The sequence below is a fragment of the Orycteropus afer genome, unplaced genomic scaffold (assembly GCF_000298275.1).
Source record: "Orycteropus afer afer isolate SDZICR_OR568_19922 unplaced genomic scaffold, OryAfe1.0 scaffold00342, whole genome shotgun sequence".
NCBI classification, from domain to species: Eukaryota; Metazoa; Chordata; class Mammalia; order Tubulidentata; family Orycteropodidae; genus Orycteropus; species Orycteropus afer.
In genome coordinates this window covers 2,291,917-2,314,984 of record NW_006921929.1, presented here as the reverse complement: position 1 = coordinate 2,314,984, position 23,068 = coordinate 2,291,917, and positions in this window count along the sequence as shown.

The window sequence follows — 23,068 nt, the reverse complement described above, 5'->3', positions numbered from 1 at the left end:
AGTTGTCTATTGTCCCTTTTAATTCAGTTAATATTTGCTTCACATATTTTGGAGCACTTTCATTGGGTGCATAAATATTTATTATTGTAACATCTTCTTTGTCAATTGACCCTTTCAGCATCATATAATGTTCTTTGTCTCTTATGATGTTTTCATCTTAAAGTCTATTTTATCAGAAATTAATATTTCCACTCCTGCTCTTTTTTGGTTACCATTGGCTTGGTATATATTTTTTCCATCCCTTAACTCTTAATTTATTTTTATCTTTGTGTCTATGGTGGGTCTCCTGTAGGCAGTATATTGATCGGTCTTTTTTTCTTATCCAGTCTGCCATTCTCTTTCTCTTGATAAGTGCAGTTAGTCCATTCACATTAAGTGTCATTAGTGATAGGTATGAATTGATTGCTGTCATTCTATTGTGTTTTTTTTTTTGTCATGTTGTTGGTGTTTCCTTGGTTCGTATACTTTTCTGTGCTGAGTTTGGTTTCTTGCCTAATGCTTTCTCCCTTTTCTTCTTTATTTTTGGTTTTGTGCTTATTAAACCCATATGTTTTTCTTCCTTCTGGATTTGCTTAAGGGGATTGTTAATTTTCTCTGTGGTTACCTTGGAGGACATTCTTGTTTCTGCATTTTTAGAGCAGTGTGCACTGTGAAGACATTGTCCTGTATTCCTCTCCATTTGGAAGTCTGTACATAGAAGTTTTATTCCCTCTAATAGGTTAGTTGCTGTTGTCATGTGCTGATTGACTTCCTTGGTTTTAGTGTAAAATGTTTTATGGTCTTATTTTGAGTTTCTATTTCTGATTTTGTTTTAGTGTTGATGCCATGTATCCTGATTTTGTTGATCTTTGTTGTGGGTTCTCTATTGGAAGGACTTCCTTAAGCACTTCTTGTAGGGTTGTTCTATTTTTCACAAAATCCGCTAATTTCTGTTTGTCTGAGAATGCCTTGATTTTGCCCTCATATTTGATGGATAATTTGGCTGGGTATAAGATTCTTGGTTGGAAATTCTTTTCCTTCAGTGTTTTATATATGCTGTCCCATTGCTTTCTTGCCTGCGTGGTTTCTGCTGAGTAATCGGAGCTCAGCCTAACTGTTTGATTATTATAAGTAATATTTCTTTTGTCCTGGGCAGTCTCAAATTATTTATTTGTCTTTGGTTTAGTAGAGTTTGATTATAATATGCCTTGGTGTTTTTCTTTTGGGATCTATCTTGTATGGGGTTCTATGGGCTTCTTAGACAAATATCTTTTCTTCCTTCATGATATGAGGGAAGTTTTCTGTTAGCAGGTCTTCTCATTTTTTTTTTTTTTTTCACCTCTTCTTGTTCTGGAATTCCAAAGAGTCTTATATTGTTTTTTTGTTTTTTTTTTTTTTTCATGTCACCCCATATAATTCTTAAGTTCTCTTCATTTCTCTTAAATCTTTGTTTTGATTTTTCTTCATACAGGCTGGTGTCCAGGGATTTGTCTTCTAGTTGGGATATGCATTCTTCAGCCAGTTCTAACCTACTCTTTTGTGCTTCTACTGTGTTTTGTAATTCTGTAATTTTGGTATTCATCTTCTGGATTTCTAACTGCTGTTTTTGTATGAGTTCTGATTGGGCATTAATATTGTTATTTTGTTCTTGAATGATTTTCCTGAGTTTCTTCAGGGAACTTTCTGTGTTCTCCTTGTTTCTGTTTGGGGTTTCCTTAGGCTCTTGTAAAGCTCTATAAACATATCTCATAAATTCCTTCTCAGATAATTCTATTGCTTCCTCTTCCTCTATGTTTAATGAGAACTTTGTTTGTGGTTTTGCTTCTAATGTCTTGCCCTGTTTATTTTTGTTTGATTTGAGGTTACCTGTTGTTTCATAAATATTTTGTGGTTGTCTTTAGCTGTTGGTTATGTATTGATTTGTTCTGCTTTGGTTTTATGATTTAATATTTTGAAAAGGTGAAGCTGGTGTATTTTATTTTTTTAGTTATTAATTCAGGTATGTTAGGTTGCTCTGCAGTTTTCTTTGTGATGGTGGAATCACTGTGTGCAATGTGGATATGGGTTTCTGTTTGTTGTAAAGAGGGTTTAGAATTCCAACCAGCAGGTACTTTGGTGGCTGAATGTGGTTTCTTCTATTGGATGAGTGAGGGTATTGCTGGAGAATGTGGGAGCGGAAGAGGGAAAGAAGGAAAGCCCCATGTTCCTAGGGGTCATTTCTAGGGCTTTGATCAGGCTGCTAATGATGGTGTTGTACTATTATTCACAGGCTGCAGCTCAATTTCAGCAAACACTCTAGTTGTTAAAGGGTTGCCACTTTCTGCCAGGCTCAGACCCATGCAAAGACCCTGCTCCTGAGGCTCCTTGGTGCTGAAAAGTCAACGCAAGACAACTTCCCGGCTCCACGATCTGCCACAGGAGTTTTTCTCTGGGCCCGCCTGCCTGCAGCACCAGCCCAGACCATGATCTGCCGTGGAAGTTCCTCTCTGGGTCCACCCACACATGGCACCAAAGATCTGCTCCGTTTCAGTGGCACTGGAGCCAGGCCAGTGCCTGTGTGTAATCTGTGGTCCAAATACTAGTGACAAAGTCAAGCGCAGACCCCTTGGTACCAATAAGCTGACCCAAGCCTGATTGATGATTCACTGCAGGGGCACCTCCCTGGGCCCACCCTCTTGCTGCACCAGTGGACTCTCTGGTCAGTTTTCAGTGTTGCTGGACATGTCCCTTTGCACCTAGCTGACCCAAGTTACCAATAAAATCAGGTGCTGAAGGTAAATCCTTGAGGTGATCGCTGGTATGCTGGTGTGGTCGCTGGTATGCTGGTGTGGTATGTCTTCTTCCTTAACTCAGGGAGATCTTGGATGGCATTTCTCGCCTGCTGGTTGGTGCTCCCCCAGGGAGGTGTCCGATGGCCTTTCTTGGCTGCCTGTTGGCACTCCACAGGATAGATCTTCTGATCTTGTTATTTTTTCCCCCTCTCCCTTTTTCCTTTCTGATTCTACTCCCCTGGGTTTGGTGCAGCACTCTGACCCAGTGAGCTGTTCACAGCACCAGAATCCCTAATTCAAACTGCTGTACCTAGTTTTTCACACACTAAGATGCTAGGGGAATTAGTGTGGTGATTACTGATGAGACTCCATTTTGAATCTGCTCTCCTTCAGTTTTATTAAAAGCAAAGAAATTAAAAATGCCTGAATTAAAAAAAAAGTTATCCAACCATTCAACTCATTCACCCTTTTTTTATTTCCTGAAATTATACTGAAAAACATTTATAAATCTTATCAAATGATTAATTATACTTATTTTTTTTCACCTCCACTTATCATCTTTAACCTGATATACTTGTAAATGATTGAGAAACTGAAAATGTTTGTCCTTGAAATATATCTTTGCTAATAAAATCAGGAAAGGTGTGCCTCAAGGTTGTATCCTCTCACCATACTTATTCAATCTGTATGCTGAGCAAATAATCCCAGAAGTTGGACTATATGAAGAACACAGCATCCAGATTGAAGGAAGACTCATTAACAATCTGTCATATGCAGATGACACAACCTTGCTTACTGAAAGTGAAGATAACATGAAGCACTTTAATGAAGATCAAAGTCTACAGCCTACAGAATGGATTATACTTCAGCATAAAGAAAATAAAAATATTCACAACTGGACCAATAAGCAGTATCACAATAAATGGAGAAAAGATTAAAAATGTCAAAGATGGAAGCAGCAGTCAAGAAATCAGATGGGGAGAAATGGTATGGAAAGAATCTGTGATCAGTATGGTGACACTGGGGAAAGAAATGACACTGAAATGTGCACAAAAGACATAGACAACAGAGACAAATACTATTACATGCACAACACTGCAGTATCACTAACCCCTAACACCAGGCTATGGATTAATGCATAGACAAGTGAGAAGAGAAGGTGGGGGTAGGAAAACAGGAATACACCTTAGACCAAAGATAGATTTGGCTGAAGATAATCTTACATATGCACTTGTGCTACAAAATAAGCTACATACGTTACAGAAGTAACAGAAGATAGGGTTGGAATAACTTTTCAGAGACAATCAAATATCTTGTGAGGGAGAATTACCAGGCCTGGGGGCTTGGGACCATGGTCTCAGGGGACATCATGCTCAATTGGCACACATAGTTCATAAAAATTTTGTTCTACAACCTACTTTGGTGAGTGGTGACTGGGGTCTTAAAAGTTTTTGAGCAGCCATTTAAGATGCAACTATTGGTCTGCTCTCATCTGGAGCAAAGATGAGTGAAGAAAATCAAAGCCATCTAGAAACAATTAGTCCAAAGATAAGATGGACCATGAAGACCTCAGCCTCCATGACCCAAGACTAGAAAAACTAGATGGTGCCTGGGTACCAGTGCCAACTGCTCAGAAAGGAATCAAATCTGGAGATCCTAGAGTTGGAGGAAAAATGTGGAACAAAATCCAAAAACACAAAAATGACCAGAATTACTGGTCTGAAAGAGACTGATGGAACCCCCAAGACTTGGGTTATTCTTTGGGCCTAGAAATGGACTCACTTACATGAATTGGCTCTCAGCCCAACAGTAGAAAGACCTACATACAGAACACCTACCCCAGGTTGATGCACCCACCTACTCTAGGGAGATGCAGGGAAAAAAAAGAAGAAAGAAAGACAAAGAAAAGAAAAGAAATCAGATGTCATATTGCACTGGCCAAATCTGTTGCAAAAGACCTTTTTAAAGTGCTGGAGAGGAAAGATGTCACTTTGAAGACTAAGGTGCACCTAACCCAAGCCATGGTATATCCAATAGCTTCATATGCATGTGAAAGCTGGTCCATGAATTAGGAGGACCTAAGAAGAGTTGATGCTTTTGAGTTGTGGTGTTGGTGAAGAATACTAAAAGTACCATGGATTGCCAGAAGAATGAACACATCTGTACTAGAAGTGTGGCCAGAATGCTCATTGGAAGGAATAATGGCCAGATTTCATCTCTCCTACTTTGGTCCTGTTGTCAGAAGGGACCATTCTCTTGAGAAGGTTATTATGCTTGGGAAAGTGGAGGATCAGTGAACAAGGGGAAGACCCTCCATTTTAACCATTGTCAGCAAGTTTGAGCCTAGGAAGGAGTCCCTGAGTAGTGTAAACTATTAACTGAAAGGTTAGAGATTCTAATTCACCCAGAGATGCCTTGGTGGAAAGTCTTGGTGATCTACTTCTGAAAACTCAGCCATTAAAAATTCTGTGAAGCACAGTTCTATTTTGACCCACATGGGTCGCCATGAGTTGGAGTCAATGACAACTAGAAACTGGTGAGTCAAGGAGGGTCATGAGCAGGTCTCATTTGAACAGTTTACTTAGTTTTAACTGTGAGATCATGGTTTAATTAATTTTTTCCCCTCATATGTGAAATCAATAGATTCTACCTAATCATTCCAAAATCCTAATTTTAAGTTTCTTTTGAAAAGTAAAGTTCTAACAACAATGTCATATGACAGTGATCACCTGAAGCTAGGTAGTGGCTGTCCCCTTTAGGTGGTGACATGAGCTCTGGTTTTCCATAGTCCCTACCCCACCCTTGACATTTCCTGCCTGTTCCCTGAAGGAATTTGGATTTGTGATCACTTCTGGAGTGAAGGGTGGTTGAAGCCGGGAAAAATTTATTGAACACCTACGATGCCTAGCCAAACTCACAACCATCCCTGACCCCATAGATTTTCCATTCTAGAGTAGCAAGACAGATAATAAACTAATGACTCAGTCAATAGTAGAATATGTTAGAGGCAATTATCCTCTGAAGAAATAAAGGAGAGAAAGGGAGACCACGTGTGGATGAATGCAATTTAAAAATAGGTAGGGAACCCACTTGGACAGATCACTCAAGGCTTGAGGGAGGTGAAGGTGCAAGCCATGCATACACTATGGCCCAGAGATGAGCTTTGCAGGCAGAAGGATCAATAAGAGCCTTTACCTTGAGGCAATGAGGTGTCTAGAAAGTCCATAGGGGTTGTAGACACTGCTGTGTGCTCCAGTGCTGGTGCTCCAAGTTACTAGCTCCCTCTGAGCCTCATTTTCTTCATTTGAAAATGAGAGTTTGGGCTTGGAGATTTCCAAGGTCCCCAACAGCTTTAACATTTTGTGATTCTGTGGCAAAACTCTTCTCTTAGGAAAAGCAAAAGCTGTTTGCCAACGTGAACATGCTCATAGAAATAAAGTCTTTTACTATTTCTCTGTGGAGAACGATGAATTTGAGAAAGATGCCTTTCACTCCAGTCTCCCTTAACAGGGAAAGAGGGGTCGTGCTGTGTTTTGACAGCTGAAACATACATTCCTGTTCCCTCTGAGGGCTGAATTTCCAATGTACTTGGGTCACACATGGGTCGGAAATGAATGGACTCAGCAGAAGAGATCATTATCTTTTGTTATTACTGTTCAGTGTTTGATTTCTGCTGTAGCCCCAGCAGATGACAACAGATTGCTGGGCATGACCAAGAGTAGATTACTTTTTATCTGATCACTCTTTGTGAGAACTTGAGTGACTGGAGTTTTTTTAATATAAAAAAGTCAAACAGCAAGAACAAGTTCACTCACCACCAGCTTAGCTTGTTCTTTATAGTTCCAACCCCTGAACTTTCTAGTTCTTACAAAAAAGATCAGCCATTGTCAGCTCTGCCTGATGATGATGGAAGATGAATGCTGGAGATAAACATCCATCTTTTCTGGATCTTGGATCCTTTCTGGGGCATATCATCTCCTTTTTGTGCCTTACATGGCTGAGTCCCATGAGAAACCCCCATCACTATAGGAACGTGTTTACCCCTACGATAAGGAGGGTTCGGCCTTAGCAGGAGTCTGAGTGACTGGTGGGATTATTTCTGTAACCATGGAGTTCTTAAGAATGCACAGAGACTCATTTTGAGATTTCTCTGATTTGGTGGAAAGTATTGAAGATCTCTGTTTTCTGGTGGTGATTGGGAGCTAAGGACCTGGTGTTTACTTTTGGGAGGTGAGTTGGAGGTGGGGGATGGTGATGACGTAGAAGGAGAAGGAATGGTGGAAGGAACCATGAATGGTCTGAGATTTTACCTACATAGGAGGCAACAGTTTAGCTTGATAATTTTTATGGATGCTGGTGGACTCCTGGGTCAGAGATAAAGAATTTTATTACTCCCTATGACAACAGTAGCCAGACTATCAGCATTTCACCAGTTCCCTGAACCCTAATTCTCAGAAGACAACACTTGGACTCATAGTGGGTTGCATTACAGGAGAGGACCCCTGGGTTTAGGGAGCTCAAATCTTTTATAGTAGACAACAAACATGCCTGCCCTTTGCTCCAGAGGGAGACAGTATATATATTATAATGACAGTAACCAAACTTGCTTTTTACTCTGCAAGGAGACTTATCTCTATCTTCCAAGGCTGTTTGCTATGAAAACCCATTGCACTGGAGTTGATTCCAACTCAGAGTGACCCTATAGGACAGAGTAGAACTGCCACAAAGGATTCCTAAGGCTATAATCTTTACAGAAGCAGACTGATAAATCTTTCTCCTGCAGAGCAGCTGGAGGGTTTGACTTTTTGGTTACCAGCTGAGCACTTAACCACTGTGCTACCAGCACTCCTTTTGCAATATGAACATGTTTGGAAAAACAGTCCAGAACTGAGGCAGACAGTATCTCTGCTTGCAATATGTGCAGAAACCCAAGATGCACATGGAGAATTGCTTTCCTGTAACAGAGACTTGGACATATATAGGCACTGGCTCATCCCCCCACCTGCCTCAGGTGAGGGCTTTCTAAGCCAGAGGGCTTTGAATCATAGTAGCTCTCCCTCTCTAATTTCTACGGAAATCTAGGGAGACAGTTTCCTGCCCAAGTTCAAGGCATAATTTAAATTCTTCCTGGAGGCAAAGGCTGAGAAGAATTTTAAAAGTTCTTTTCACTTTATGACCAATATATTTCTTTTACCTTGTTCCTCATTGCAAGGCAGTCGGACACTTCAACTATTGGAAACTTAAATTTCATTCCATTTTTGAACTATCTACACCCCAGGGTGTTATCTGGTCCAGTCTTCCTTGATTGAGGCAGTTAAGGCTTTGAACAGTTAAGTGTCTTGTTCAAACTCATTCAATAAAGATGTAGTGGGACCATGATTCCAAGTCAGGTATATAGAAATGGAAGGTTTCTTATATTATTCCTCATAAGTAAAGATTAGACAGGTTTCACCAAGGTTGAGGAAATGATAAGGGAGTTTCCATTGGTGTGCATCCTCAGAATACCTTTCTGAAGCTGCAGCAATTGGCAAGAAATCAGAGAGAACAGGAGACTTTTAATAGTTACCCAATATTCCATTCTTTCTCTCTTTCTTTAGATAACCAGTTGCTGTTGAGTTGACCTGACCCGTGGTGACACCTGTGTGTCAGAGCAGATCTGCATTCTGTAAGATTTTCACTGGTTGATTTTTCAGAAGTAGATTGCCAGGACTTCCTTCTGAGGCACTTCTGGGTGAATTCAAACTGTTAACCTTTTAATTAGCATCCAAACACCTTAATTCATTGTTGTTATCTACTCGAGTCTGCTCTTGATTGATAGTGGCATCATACACAACGGAAAATAAACACTGCCTTGTCCTGTGCCATCCCCATTATGGGTTGTAGACAGGCCTGTTGTGAGGGTTTTCATTGGTTACCTGTCAGAAGTAGATTGCCAGGCCTTTCTTCTCAGTCCCTCATAGTCTGGAAGCACCAGTGAAACCTGTTCAGCATCACAGCAACACACAACCCTCCGTATATTTAATTTGCTCAACTTTTTTGAAAACTGTATTTTCTAGCTTTCTTTGTAGTTGAGGCAATCATGAGATGTGAGTAAAAGTAATTTCCAGCAAAATTCTTTCAAGAATGCTCACCTGCTGTCAGGATATCCTGCCCTTGTCCTCTTTTCCTCCTTCTCTTAGCCTGAAGGAAGCATGACTGGAGACATAATGGCTGTTTTATGAACATAAGGAGACCTTGTGGGTAGAAGTATGAATTAAAGATGGTAGGGTAGAAAGATCGAAGAGGCCTGAGCTATTATTAACATTATGAAACCACCAAACCAGCCCTGGAGTACCGGTCTCTCTCCTGCATAGAACTCTCTAGTGGTTTCCCAGAGCCATTAGAAAAAAGTAACCTCCTCAATCTAGCCTATTAGATCTTTCATGATCTGACCCTGCCTTCCCCTATGCTTCCCTCTTTGACTCCTTCTGCTCCCATCACTTTGGTCTTTGGTCTTCTTTCAGTTCCTGGAAGCTTGTTCTTGCATTTGCTATTCCAACCACCTGGGCATGCACTGTTGCCAGAGAATATCAAGTTCAGGTGCATCAATGTCTCCTTGCTGTTCAAGGTGTTGCCTTCCCTACTTCTGGATTTCTTCAATGTGGAAGAAAAATAAATCCCTGATTTTTTTTTGCTTTTTCCTTTTTTGTTCCCCTTCTTGCCAGTATATTTTTGGATGGCAGATTAATGCAATTCTTAATAGATACTGGGAGTTTATTGATATTTAAAGTGTATCCCTGAATTTAGGAGCTCTAGTGGCGTAGTGCCTAAGGCACTTGACTGCTAACCAGAAGGCTGGTGGTTCAAATCCACCAGCCACTCCTTGGAAGGAAGATTGGGCAATCTACTTCCATAGTGATACTGCCTTGGAAACCCAAGGAGGGGTCACTATGGGTTGGATCCGACCTCAACAGCAGTGAGTTTGGTTCTTTTTTTAAAACCCTGAGTAGTCTTTGCATCTCATTGGCATTTGTGTGTGTGTGTGTGTGTGCAAATAACAGAAACTTTGGCTAACTTTAGCCAAACTTAAAGGAGTCATTATCCTTTAAGAAGGCTATGAGTTTGTCACAAGATTGAAGTAAAGGCTGAGGAATCAGGCTTGGAGTAGGTGGGAAACAGATTGCTCCAGAAGGTCTTGGAGCAGGCTCTGCTAATTGATCTCATCAGAGTCCTGGGGGAATAAATGGACTCTAAGTTAAGTGATGATTGGCAGTGGGTTTGGTTTTGGTAATTTAAGTGATGGAATTCTTGCCTTCTATGTGGGAGACCTGGGTTTGATTCCAGCCAAAGCACCTCAGGAGCAGCCTCTACAGCCTATCTGTGGAGGCTTTTGTGTTACTATAACGCTCAACAGACTTCAGTGAGCTTCCAGATGAAGATGAACTGAGAAGAAAGGCCAGATGATGTACTTCTAAAAATCAGCCAGTGAAACCCCCTGGCTCACGATGCCCTGATCCCACTGTGTGCAGGGTTGCATGAGTTGGGGATTGATTCAGTGGTAGTCAACAACGACAATCTCTACCAGTCCTTCTATCAGTCTATCAAGATTCAATGCTTCTCAATTGGTTGAGCCACAGTCACATGACTGCCCTGAGCCAAGGCCACATGATTGCCCTGTACCCAGCTGGTGGAAAAACAGGGTAGAAGCAGCCTCCTGGGAGCCCTTCAGCTTCCACTGTGGAAAGCAGGAACTTGGATTTCTTGTCCCACAACAACAGCATTCAATGAGGAGAGAGGCAATTCCCTGAAGGAAATCAGAGAGCTGTTGAAGGGTACTGAATGCCCCTCTCAGATAGGAAAAAAAGAAAAAAAAAAAAAAGATAGAAATTCAATATGGCAGAGGATTTGGACATTTCTGTGATGAGTGAATTCATTAAGATAAAAAGTAAAGATTGTTGTGTCAAGGCTTCAGGGACGAGCAGTTCACGACAGGTCCTGCCTCCTAGGGGACAGAGGCTGACGCTAATAGCAGTGCTTCTGAGGAGGACAAATGCTTCACGGAAAAGTGCTCTTGTAATCTTCCCTGGTTTATGTAGAAGTAGATATTGCATGGTAAAAATATAAACGCCCCAGTTCCTTGTTTGCCTCTTCTGCTCTAAACAAGGCTGCAGCTTCCAATTTAGATTCATTAACCTACACCAGCAATTACAGGTCTTCACAGCTCTCCCTAAGTGGGGGTGAGCCATCTCCTTCCCCTGTGGTGGGAAACTGGAAAGACCAAGTGCTGTTTCTCTGGCCATGAGGTGTGATGGCAGTGTGGCAAAGTGAAAGCAAATTACAGAGTCTGTAGCTAAGGTGGTGGGAAGGTTGTCAGTTAAGTAACAGCTGCCAAGGAGAGCTGGCCTTAGAGTGAAGAGGATCGGGAGACAAACGGACTTGAGGGCTCTAGCTTCAGACATTGTAAATTTGCATGGAAAATTACTGAAACATGAACAAAAATCCAGAAACTCAGATACTCAGACCCTCTAGGCACTGTTTCTCCAACAAAGTTTGTTTTTTTTTTCTTTCTTTTTGCTATGGGAGCTCTGGTGGCTTAGTGCTTAAGGCATTTGACTGCTGATCAGAAGGCTGGCCGATCAAACCCACCAGCCACTCTGCGGAAGGAAAACTGGGCAATCTACTTCCCTAGAGATACTGCCTTGGAAACCTCAGGGAAGTGAGTTTGTTTTTGTTTTTCGGTATGTTTAGTATCTAGCACTCGTCTGTCAGTTTGTCATATATAAGTAATTGAAACTGCAGAGAACTCCAAGTTTATTCCTTAGATAGGTGAGGGTGCCTCATCAGTGGCATCCCCATAACCTCCTTGAGCTTTGCTTTCCCCATCTGTGTGGTGAAAGGGTGGGACTAGATTGGAGATTGTCAAGCATTGTTATATATCAGAATCACGTGGGAAGCCTGTTGCAAATAAAGATGTTGAACCCCAACCTTATAGATTCTGAGTAAAAACTTGGGGAGTCATAAGTATTAGCCTTTCAAGTATCTCTCTGGAGATTCTGACTCCCACCAAATTTTAAGAACTAGTGGGGCACACCATCTTTAAAAATGGGCCTGTGATTTGAAATTAGGGCATTTCAAAGCATGCATCACTCCTGATATTAAGCCTTAATTAGATAGAGGAAAATGAACCCCCAATACTCCTTGTGGGTACTCTTTCATTTTGCCAAATTAATCTATTTCTCATCACTATTCCCATTCTTCACTGCTCATTTCTCACCGCGTGGCGAGTGATAATTTGTGCGAACAGAGGGTTTTGGTTTTCCTACAGACAGCCCACGAAGGTGTTTTACTCGTAGTGTCCACAAGGTGGCAGGCCAGGCACTTGGATTTGGAATTTGCAGCTTGCAGCCTGCTGTGCTGAGGTGGTTGACTGAAAAAGTGTGAGGGACCACTTGCCTTTGCCTAGTTTCAGGGTGTCTGGAGGAGGCTGTGGGGTTCCCCTCGATATCCAGGCTTGATGTGAAGCTAGTGGATAAATTTCCCTGGAACAGTGGTGCATTTGTTATAAGAGGAAGAGTTGAGCACACACCCAGAGCTCCTGGGTAATTTGGGGTGATTGAGAGTGATCCTTGCTGCTGATGGAGTGAGTGGCTCACAGCGCTTTCCACCGGGAGCTCAAGGGCATCTCTCAAGGAATGCTGGAGTTTGAGTCCATGTGTATTGGACTGCTGAGGAATAATGTTAATGTTCCGTTTTGTTGGGGGAGGCCAGTGCTTGGGTGATATTTTCTTTCATATAATTAAAAGATCAAAGGCAGAATAGGAAATACTAGGGGTTGTTTGAAAATGCCTATGTGATGGGGGAGGGGCGTGACTCCAGTTAACAGGACCAATTTTTTAATATTTGATGGGCATCTTAGAAACAGTCACTTAAGGCCCACCATAGTAAATAACTCAATGAGTCACTTGGCCACATTTACATTTGGTAAAACACGGAAGAGGAATTTTACATGATTTTAAAGTAGTGCTTAGTTTGGGCAATCTACTTCTGTAGTGATACCACCTCAGAAACCCAAGAAGGGGTTGCTCTGTGTCAGATTCAACTCCACGGCAGTGAGTTTGGGTTTTTTTTTTTTTTTTCATTTCAGGATGGGAGGGTGGCATTCAGCAGTTACAAAATGTTTACACGTGATTTAGGGCTCAGTTCCTGGGGTGGTGCAAACAATTTGCTCTGGGTTAAAGATTGATGGTTACAATCCACCCAGCTATTCCCCTGAAGAAGGAAGGCAGCGCAGTACAGAGGGGAGCTGAGGGTACAGTTCACATCTGCACTGTGCCGCCACCTGTCTCGTCAATTTTCTCCTCATAGTTATCCACCAAACCAGTTGTCCTGAGGCAATTCAGACTCGTGGCAACCCCGTGCGTCACAGAGTAAAACTGCTCCAGAGGGTTTTCAATGGTTGTGAGCTCTAGTGGCCTTAAGTCTAAGGCATTTGACTGGTAACCAGAAGGCTGGTGGTTCAAACTCACCAGCCACTCCTTGGAAGGAAGGTTGGGCAATCTACTACTGTAGTGATACGCCTTGGAAACCCAAGGACAGGACACTATGAGTCGTATGTGACTCCATGGCAGTGAGTTTGGTTTGAATCTATGGAAGGCGCCATAGTGGTACAGTTGTACCATTGCAAACTGAAAGATCGGTGGTTGGAATCCACCAGCCACTCTGCAGGACAGCGATGCACAATCCGCTTCTGTAAAGATTTAGAGCTCTGAAAACCCTATAAGCAGTTCTATTCTGTTCTATGGGATCACTTCATGTCAAAATCGACTTGACCACAGTGGGTTGGGTTTGGTTTGGTTTGGGTTAATCTTTACGGAAGCATATGTAACCTCAGCTATAAAGTTGTATACTACGAGTGGAAGTCGAACAGTGCCTTGCCTACAGTGAGTAACCAACATCAATTGCTGTCCAGTCACTTCGGCCTCATGGTGACCCCTTGTATGTCAGAGTAGCATCGTGCCCCATAGGGTTTTCAAGGGCTGACGTTTCCGAAGTAGGTCGCAGTCCTTTCTTCCAAAGAAAGTATCCCTGAGTGGACTCAAACTTCTAAACTCTCAGTTATTAATTCAGCAGTTGTTTATTGGGTGCCTCCTGTGCATCCTCATCTTTCATCTGTCAGTTTGTCTCCTTCCCTTAAGGATCTCCTTCTCTTAAGGAGGGTATAGATGGCTTCACAGTCTGCCCTTTCCACAGTAAAAAAAAAAAAAAAAACAAAAAACAACTCACTGCCATCCAGTCGATTCCAACTCATAGTGACCCCCTTTGGGTTTCTGAGGAGGTAAATCTTTACAGAAGTAGATTGCCTCATCTTTGTTCTGTGGCCTGACTGGTGGGTTTGAACCATTAACCTCTGGTTAGCAGTCAAATGCCTTAGGCACTATGCCACCAGAGACCCTTTATTCCATAGTAAAGGGTGTTGAAAAGGGTTCCTAGTTGATGCAAATGGTTTATCTCAGTTGGTAACTGAAAGGCTGGCATCCTGAACCCATTCAGCAGCACCTTGGAAGAAGGACCCAGCAATCTGCTTCTGTACAGATTACAGCCATTGACACTCTGTGGGGCAGCATTCTACTCTGTGACACATGGGGTTACAGTGAGTCGGAGTCGACTAGGTGGCACAAGACAGCAAGAAGGTAAGCAACGGTGAATAAAGGAAAGAGCCCTCTTTGGCTGGAGCCACAGCGTCAAGTCAGGATTCAGCCCACTGGGTCTTTCAAATCATTTTGGGATATCTTTCACATTTGGAATGAAGTCTGGCTGTAGCCAGGGGCCCAGTTTATATGTGGGAGGTTGGCGGAAGTTACAGTTTGCTAGGCTTTGAAGCAGTGCTTGGCTCCTTTCAGAGAACCAGACGCAAATCCGTCTCTGAAGCACCATTTCCTCACAGAAAAATAGAGGACTATTGTTAGGAGGACCGTGAGCCTGGAGTTCTCTAATAATAGCATTTTCATGAGCGAAAATCACATCCCCACCATGAACACAGCTGAGAACATGAAATCTACTATTGAGGCATTTTGATTAAAATAAAGCATTATCACATAAGATGGGCCTATCTGTGGGGTATGTGGGAAGCCAGGTAAGAGGGACTTGAAAGTCCTGCTGAAAATGAGTAGGTGAAAAAAAATCCTTCCATCCAAGGATGATTAAACTCAATCTGGGAGCTGTTAGGAAGCCCTGGCCTCACCTTCCTAGCAGGAGGCCAGAGTGAGTAATTCTCCCTCACAAAAGGAGTCCAGTGAGGATGGGGTGGGGGGGTGGGGTAGAAGAAGGGGGGCAGGAAGGTGGCTTCCATTGTGAGGTCCAGCCTCACATGAAAACTCAAAGGGATGGCCACACCTGGGGGTTCCTTTTAGGAACTGAAGTGTAGAGATTACCTCATTTTATGAGGAGCCCACTCAGTATCAAGAGATGGGGAGATAGCTGCTGGCAGAGGAGGCCTGGGACTTAATGACTTAGAGGGAGACAAGGGAGTTCTCCATTCTCAGAGGAAGGGAACAGGGAGCAGGTCACAGTCCCTTGTTGTTGTTGTTGTTATGTGCCGTCGAGTCAGACCCGACTCACAGAAACCCCTTCTTGGGTTTCTGAGGCAGTATTACTACGGAATTAGATTACCCAACCTTCCTTCCAAGGAGTGGCTGGTGGATTTGAACCACCAGCCTTCTGGTTAGCAGTCAAGTGCCTTAGGCACTATGCTACCACAGCTCAATCCCTTGCCCATCCTCAGATCCTTAACTGTCTTTTTGTCCCTATTGCATTAAAAACCACTTGTATTCTGAAAATTATCAAACATACTCAGAAGGAGACAGAAGTGGTTCTTTAATTTGTCTGCATATTAGAATTGCTTGGGGATCCTTTTAAAATTCCAAAGCTGAGCCCCCACTCCAAACCATTCCACTCACAATCTGTGAGCATGGAAAATGGGCATCCATATTTCTGAAGGTCCTTGGGTGGTTCCAATGTACGAACAAGTCTGGGAACCACTGGTAACGCCACACACCAGCCACTGCGTTCCACAGGTATCAACACATGGCCAATCTTGCTCATCTTGTCACTCTGTGAATTATACTCCAGATTTTTCTCCCAGGGTCCCACTGATTATTTTTGAGCAAGTTCCAGAATTCACATTATTTTGTCCAGAAATGCTTCAATATGAGATAAGAATTTGAAAAAAGTAAGCCTAAGAGCAGTATCACTCTGAAAAATTTAATGGTAATTCCTCATTATCATCTAATATTCTGGCTGCTTTTGATATTCAATTTAGCTTTCAAGATATTTCTTCCTTTCTTTTATCTCTTTGATTTTAATTTGACTATGTGAATGAATAATGATTTCTTTTTCTATTTTTTAAAAATTTTATTGCGATTTGGGTGAAAATTTGCAGAGCAAATTAGTTTTCCATTCCACAGTTCATACACGTTTTGTTTTGTAATGATCCCCACAATGCAGCAACACTCTTCTCACTTCCTCTCTTTGTCTTCCCTTTCCCTTTGTCTTTCTTTTCTGTCCTTCCTACCTTCATAGCTTTATCTTTGGGGAAACGGTGCTCTTTTGATTTCATATGGTTGCTTGTTCTAAGGAGTGCATACCTCCCTGATATTATCCTTATAGGCCTGTCTATTGTTTCTCTGAAAGTAGAGGTACGGGGTCTAAGTTCAGTTCCCAGAAGGCAGTAAAGTTGGGGGGAGGAAGAGCCTACAGTTGGCACACCCCTGGGTATCCATGCCTTTTTCCCAGGGTGGTCCTAGAATAATAACCCCTTCAGGGACAACCCTGCCCCCATTTGTTGGTGAGAAGACAGTCCCGATTATTTGCCGGGTGTCTTCTGTATGTCCCTACTTTCTGTTAGCTTGTTAGTTTGTTGTACTGTAGTGGGTTAAGTGTTACTATGATGCTGGAAGCTATGCCTGCAGTATTTCAAATGCCAGAAGTGTCGCCCATGATGCACAGATTTCAGGAGAGCTTCCAGAATAAGATAGACTAGGAAGAATGGCCTAGCAACTTACTTCTGAAAATTAGCCAATGAAACTCTTATGGATCATAACAGACTACTGTCCATTCCAGTGCTAGAAGGTGAGCCCCATAGGTTGGAAGGCAGTCAAAATACACATACCCAGTGGGAGCAACAATGGACTAGAGGATACAAAAAACGTGAAGATGGTGCAGGACTGAGCAACATTTCATTCTGTTATACATGGGGTCATGAGGGGTCAGAGCCGACTTGACGGCAGCTAGCAGCAATCACCATCTGTATGTCCAGGCACCGCTTGAAGTCTCTTTGCCCTACTATATTCTGTTTAACACAGAGACTGGCACATGGTACGGATTCAAGAACTATTTAGTTCACTGATGAAAGTGTGTATTTCTGTTATTATTAAAGTCAGATGGCCCACTGCTGGTGTACTGGGTTCCTGTACGCACTGCTCCTTTAAAAATTCCATCTGCACAGGAATGTCACATTGTACCTCTTTACTCGAGGACCTGAGAGCTTTTTTTTTTTTTCCTTTTTATCAATTTTCACTATAGCAACATATAGGATTCCTCAATGAGATGAAATGGCAGGGAGCAAGGGCTGCCTATAGTGTTGAAATGTAAACATACTTTCCAAGGCCCATAAATCTCATTTCAGCCACAAGGTTGAAGCTCAGCCATCTCTTTCTGCAGGATCCTTTCAAAGGAGCTGCTAACTTGCAGCAGGAATTGACTGGTTTGAAGCTGACCTTCTGTTTCCTTTGCCCAGCCTCGAAGTGAACCACTTAGAAACAGAACAATAAAAATGTCCTGAATGTAGCCAAAGAAGTGGGACTAACTGACTCACACATTGTTTTAAGAAAAATTTCCTGCTTATCACATTGATTTAGTGTAGAAAATTTGAAAATGTAGAATGGAAGTATGAAGAAATGAAAATCCTCCGTATGTCATTACCCAGAGATAACTACCACTGAGTGTCAGAGAGAATTGACCGATTTGGTACGTTTCCTTCTTGTCTATTTTTCTGTGCCTAGATGTAGACTGAGGCACCCTAGTGGCACAGTGATTACGTGCCTGGCTGCTAACCAAAAGGTTGACAATTTGAACCTACCAGCTACTCTGCAGGAAAAAGACGTGACAGGACAGGGAAAAGAACTGTGTGGGTTCTCAGAAAGGTTCAGAGGTGCAATGGAAGGGAGAAAGAGAGAGAGAGAGAGAGAGAGTGCGAGAGAGAGAGAGAGAGAGAGAATATCTACAGAGAAAACAGAGATAGGCCAACCCCCAGAGCTGCTCATTTCTAGAGTTTCCAGGTTCAAGTCCTATCTCTATGTGTCCTGACAGTAACATTCCTCAGCCCATATCTTCTTTTTTTAAAAAAAAAAAAAAAAAACTTGTGCAAATTTACAAAGCAGATTTGTTTTACAATCAACGGTTCATGCACATTTGATTTCACGGCACTGGCTACTCTCTCCAATCACCCCAATCCTTCTCTTGAGGTAACTTGCTTGAGTCTCTTTTCCTTGCAACCAAAGTGGACTGTCTTGACTGGTCACAAATTCATAGCCAGATAGAGTGGGAGGGACCTTTGAGAAGGCCTTACTTAACCTCCTGATTTTGTAGGCTGCAGAGATGAGAGGACTTGCCCAAGACTGACGGATCTCCTGAGTCCAGTCTAGGTTCCAGGCTGCTTCCATGTCACCATGCTTCATTAATTTCTTCTTGGCTTCTAACATTTTCTTCTAGCCATATCATTAAGCTTAAGAGCAGAGCAGGGCTCATGCTTTCTCCATTCTTACTGTCCTTTTCATTTTGCTTTGTGTGTGGATAAACATTGGGTGGGTGCTAGTAATCACACAGACAGTTGAACTGGAGGATACTCTAGGTTTGAGGAAATGATGGAACCATCATTGGTGAGAGCTCCCTTACTTATGTGTTAAGTCTGAGACAGGGCCCCTAGGCTCTTGTGCAATCCATCATCTTTGAGGCTGGCCATGATTATTCACATTGTGAATTGACCACTGAAATTTGAACAAAGGCAATGTTTTTTGCTGTGCCTAACAGGCCATGTTCCATTGCCAGAAGTTGTGTATCAAGAGAAAGCAGGCTCAGAGAAAGCCTACACTCTGATTGGATGTGCATCTGCTACTCAGAAAATGCATGTTGTGCATTGTAATTATTGATAGGTTGAACTCTCTAAACTATCTTTTCAACAGACTCACCGGGATTTAACTTGTGTGGAGTAGGAGTGAAGGAGGAAGGACTTCAGAGATAATATTGTAAACCAATGTCATGTAAGTGTCCCTTCTCTTATTAAACAAATATTTATCAAGTGCCAAGTCTATGTTTTGAGGTGATATTGGTGGTATTCTCACCTCCTATGTAGGAGACTCAGTAAAGTGGAAGGTCAGTGAAAAAGGGGAAGACCCTGAGTAAGATGGATTGACACAGTGGCTGAACGATTGGCTGAAGCATAGCAAGGATTGTGAAGGTGGCTCAGGACCAGGCAGGGTTTCATTCTATTGTACATAGGATTCCTATTAGTTGGTGCAGACTCAACAGCACCTAACAGAACAACAGCAACATGCAGGAGAGCCAGGTTCAATTCCCAGCCAACGCACCTCATGCGCAGCCACTACCTGCCTGTCAGTGGTGGTTTGTGTGCTGCGATGGTGTTGAACAGTTTCAGGAGAGCTCTCAGACCAAGATGGACTAGGAGGAAAGGCCTGGCAATCTACCCCCTAAAACCAGACAATGGAAACTCTGTGTTTCATGAAGTACCTTTGTCTGATCCACAACTGATCATGATGGGATGATGGCACAGAATGGGGTGGTGTTTATTCTGTTATGCATGGAGGCATCATGAGTTGGGGCTGACTTGGTAGCAGCTGACAACAATGACAATTCTGCACCAGGCACTGTTTGATGCTGGAAATATAATATTGAACCAAATCCACAAAAATTCCGCCCTCCCTCCCACATTCTAAGGATCTCTGGTGGCGTATTGCTTAAGGTGTTTGACTGCTATCCAGAAGGTTGGTGGTCCCACCAGCCACTCCGCAGAAGGAAGACTGGGCAATCTACTTCCATAAAGATTTACCACCTTGGAAACCCAAAGAAGGTCACTATGAGTTGGAATCTTCTTGATGGGAGTGAGTTTGGTTTTCTGTTTTTTCCACATTCTATTGAAGGTGCAAAGTTGCTAAAGGACATGTGTCAGAAACAAAAAAAGGGATTTTGAAGCCCGATGACCTATCATATATGAAGGAGAAAGGCTCTGTGTTGCTTTTCCAAAACCAAGGAAAGTTTGCTTGTCTACTCACAATGCCAATGGCCCGGTCTGGCTTGGAGGGAAAGCTGACCTCTGTCAGCAGGGTGGCCTGGACTTGTGCCTTGGCTATTTCCTTGGTAAAACTACCCAGGCCACATGAGAGTTGACCAGTGACCTGGACTTAATTAACAGCACAGCCTAAAGAGCACAGTAAGAGAGAGGCTCTGTCTCTCTCTATTTTTCAGCATAGCTTGCTGGAAATAAGTGAACTCATTTTCAGAAAAGAAGACCCATGGAAGTACTGCCACCATTCTACTTGATAGCATTATGTCGTTTGTTTTCCCCTTTAATCACCTCCTATTTTCCTAATGGGACTGTAGTATGTGTATTTCCTGCTGTTTTATATACTCCGTCGCTGTGTGGGTCATTGGTTTCTCTTTTCATTTATGGTTTTGTGGTTTTACTCAGCAAAGGAGCTTCTGTGTCATAATGAGGTCCCAGACCTTGGCATACAAAGCATAAATCCACTAAATCTAGAACTCCTTGCTATGGAAAATTCAGTATGGTTTTTGAAATTAGATAAAGGTGCTGCAATGCTTGGTCAAGTACCATAGGAACTGGTCTCATGGTCCTCTAGAGGTTTTAACTCAGCGTGGGCCCAGACTGAGCTGTGATGTGGGGCTAGGACATCTGTCAAATCAGGGAAACTCTCCATCTGCTCATCTGACAACAGGGACTTGTGTCACAGGCACTGTGAGGCTAATTTGTTAGTAAAGGGTATATGTAAGGGCACCACGTCAGTGAGAGCCAGTGGGACAATAAGCAGGGTTGCAAAGGTGGTGTCAGCTTTTTCCAAGATCTACCAGTTGGAACTTGAAGAATTTAGTTAGTTTAGGGGAAGCAGTTGGGCTGAATAAGGGCAAGATTAGGAAGAGAAAATTTTTATTATTTGTTTGCTTTTGGATATTTTTTTGCTCTATTTTTATTGCCTTTTTAAAAAGAATCTTTGTAAGAAATTCCATCTATGTCTATCCATTGATTTTATAACTTCTGCATTCATTCTGGCATAGTACCTAAGGCAGTTGACTGCTAACCAGAAGGCTGGTGGTTCAAACCCACTAGCCATTCCTTGGAAGGAAGAGTGAGCAATCTACTTTCGTAGAGATACCACCTCAGAAACCCAATTATGAGTTAAATGGACTTGACGGCAGAGAATTATTTATTTATTTATTTAAAATTATTATTATTAGTTATCAGAGGCTGGGAATGTAAAGATGAGTAAGATGTGGCCTCTTCCTTCAAGCAGCCTATATAAGTCAACATCCTCTAAGAAACAGACTTTGAGACAGGATGAAAGGTGCAAGGATTTTATTACGGGAAATGACTATGTGATATAAAATAGGAAGGCAGGAGAAAGAGCTGTCAGTCAGTGTATAAATCTGTCTCTGAGGGAAGGACGGAGGGAGAGAGGTTGGGTAAAAACATCCTGGATTCCCATGCAGTTGAATGAAGTTCTGGCAAAGCCACTAGGGAATCTTGAACCACATGTGGGCAACAGAGGAATACTGGTCCCCCAGGAACAGGTCTGCCTTTGTATGCCTGCTGTACTCAGCCATTGTTGGAGAATAGTAGCATGGGAGGTGAGACCTTGACCTAAACACTGTGATGAACCTCAAAGCCAGCAACCAGACACTTCCATCAATTACATTCCCTGTAGCAGGAGGTCTGTGAGACACATTCTCATGGTGGCAGAAGAGCTTATAATAAGAGACAAAAATGTAGATAAAATAAACATAAAACTCAAAACTCACTGCCATTGAGTCAATTCCAACTCATAGCCAATGGTATTTCCAAAACCAGGAAGGTCACCCTTAGTGGACAAGTTTCAGTGGAGTTTCTAGACTAAGACAGACTAGGAAAAAAAGCCTAATGATCTACGTTGAAAAATTAGCCAATAAAAAACTGAAGAATCACAACAGAACTTTGTTCTACTTGATGGTTTCGGATACATTGTCAGAAGGGAACAATCACTGGAGAAGGACATCATGCTGTTGAAGTGGAGGACTAGTAAGGGCTAAGGAGAGCCTAGGGGAGGTGGCCTGGCACAACATCAACAATGAACTCAAACATGCTGGTGAGTATCATGTTGACATGAGATCAGGCAACATTTCATTCTATTGTACGTAAGATTGGCATGAGTCAGAGCTGAATCAATGGCAATTATCTGTCTACTTGTGATAGGCAAAGGGTAGAGAAGTGGACCGAGTACAGGGGAGGCTTTCAGTCTACTTCTTGTTGTTGTTAGTGGCTGTCAAGTTGGTTCTGACACATAGTGACTCTGCGTACTATAGAACAAAACACTTCCTGGTCCTGTGACATCCTCATAGTCATTGCTATCTTTGAGCTTATTGTAGTAGCCACTACATTGGTCCATCTCATTGAGGGTCATCTTCTTTTTTGCCAACACTCTACTTTACTGTGATGTCCTTCTCTGGGGACTGGTCCTTTCTGGTAACATGAGATGAAGTCTCACCATCCTTGCTTTTAAGGAGCATTCTGACTGTACTTCTTCCAAGACATATTTGTTCATTCTTCTGGCAATCCATATTGCAGTCAATATTCTTTGCCAACACCATAATTCAAATGCATGAATTCTTCTTTGATCTTCCTTATTCATTGTCCAGCTTTCACATATGTATGAGTTGTTTTACATGCCATGGCTTGTGTCAGGTACATATTAGTTCTTGGAGTGACATATTTACTTTTCAACCCTTTTAAGAGGTCTTTTGCAACAGATTTGTCCATGCAATACATCATTTGATTTCTTGACTTCTGCTTCCATGGGTGTTGGTGTGGACCCCAAAAAAATGAAATCCTTGACAACTTCAATGTTTTCTCCATTTATTGTTGTTTGTTGGTCCACTGGTGAAGATTTTTGTTTTCTTTCTACTTAGGAAAATCAAAGGTGACTTTAGAGCTGAGCAATGGTTTGAGTTGGGTCTTAAGAACAAGTGGAAGTTTTTTGGTACACAAAAGAGTAAGCCAA